This window comes from Cynara cardunculus (assembly GCF_001531365.2).
Source record: "Cynara cardunculus var. scolymus isolate 2C chromosome LG 7, CcrdV1, whole genome shotgun sequence".
Classification (NCBI taxonomy): domain Eukaryota; kingdom Viridiplantae; phylum Streptophyta; class Magnoliopsida; order Asterales; family Asteraceae; genus Cynara; species Cynara cardunculus.
In genome coordinates, this window is record NC_037534.1 from 7,778,951 (window position 1) to 7,780,787 (window position 1,837).

Genomic DNA, 1,837 nt, shown 5'->3' on the forward strand with positions numbered 1-1,837 from the left:
ATGATTATCTTAATTATATTTTAGATTTTTTATATTTAAAATGAGATGTTTATCTTGTATTTGATTGTGTTTATCTGCAGTTAGTTACACGAATTCAGTTATGGGATGAATTCGGATAGAGATGAACAGATTTAAGAGTTTTAAGAGTTTAAGAGTTTAAGAGATTTAGCCAAATGCTTTATAATATAGTATAGATATTGGTAAAATATAAGTTTGTTCCACCATGTTTCTGTCTGTTCCACATATAATTCATGTCAAACATGGGACAGGGATCCATGTCCTTGTCTAGTGTATCAAACGCATACAAAGCATCACATGAACAATTTTATATGACACTATTTAAAATTTTTTATTATAAATATAAGCATACTGTAAAAAGATGAGCTTTTAGAACGCTTAATTTCTTTGGTGTTATATAAACCTAATTTGTTATAGTAATGATTTTTCTTAATTGTTTGAATAATAAGTATTTTTTTAAGCTAAATTTATAATTTTTTCAATATTTTACTCGAATATTTCAATTCCAAACCTAATTGACTTTATCTTGATTTAATTTTTTTAAAACTTTAGATTTTTTAACGTTGATTTTTTTTGAATTTAAAAGTTTTTAAATAAATATAAAGATTTTTATTTAATATGTACTTTATTTTAAAACATTTGATTTGTAATTTTATTTATAAAATATTTTTTAATAAAAAATTAAAAAAAAATTGTGTATCACGTTTAACTTTTGAGCAGATTACACTTTTGATCCCTATAATTTATTCAAATACCAATTAGTCCTTCATAAAAGTTGTTTACAACATCGTTAAATATAGGGACCATGAGTGAAAGTTAAAAACCACCGGTATAAATAGTTTGTTTTAAAAACCAAATCTAAAATTTAAGCAAACTACATTGTAATTGACTCTGTGTATTATAATAGTTTAACATAATAAGTAATATTTGTATTAATTTTATAATTTAGTTATTTTATGTTTTAAAATTGTAGATTATATTTAAATAATTCAAATTTTTTTATTAAAAATGAAAATGAAAATTAGTAATAACGAAAATGTGAATACCTCCGTTATAATTTTGGTCGAAGAAACTTAAACATATATAGATATAACATTTGTCTGATTATAAAACGTCAACACAATAAGATTTCATCAGCAACACTTAAAAAACATAATGTTAACTATAGTTTTGTGTCAAAATAATAACATATATTCATTTAGAAATTATTACTAAAAAATGAATTATATATTATAATTATAATTATTATGTTTTAATAAAAAAGTAAAATAATAAATAAATAAATTATTTTATTATTATCATAATATTAAAGATTTTTTAGTGTTTTTAACATGTGATTGGAGCTCGGTTTTTTTAACGTTCAATTGACTCATCATTTTTAGTGCGGGTTTTATGATTTTGTGTCAAATTAGAAGAAATGAAAATTCATTTTGTTTCTCGATATTTTCATTCTCAATCTAAACAAGACAATAATTGTTAAAGTCACGACTCAAATGAACATGTTCATTGTTTTTAATATATATTACAAATAATAAATATAGGTTTTGTGAACTGCTTTAATATATTTATGTATGCAATTTAACTTCTTAAACTCACAAATGGTAAATTTAACCTGTTACTTCTTTGGTAATATTACGCTTTAATAAATACGAATCAAGAAAAAGACTTGCAAGACAACTTTGATATTTTATTATGATTAAAGGAAAAACAATCGCGATACCATGTTTTGGCCGTTCTATCCCGAATTTACCGACCAATGAAATTAATAACATATTTTCAAAATCTGATTTTCCTTAAGTGGCATGATTTTAAACGTAAT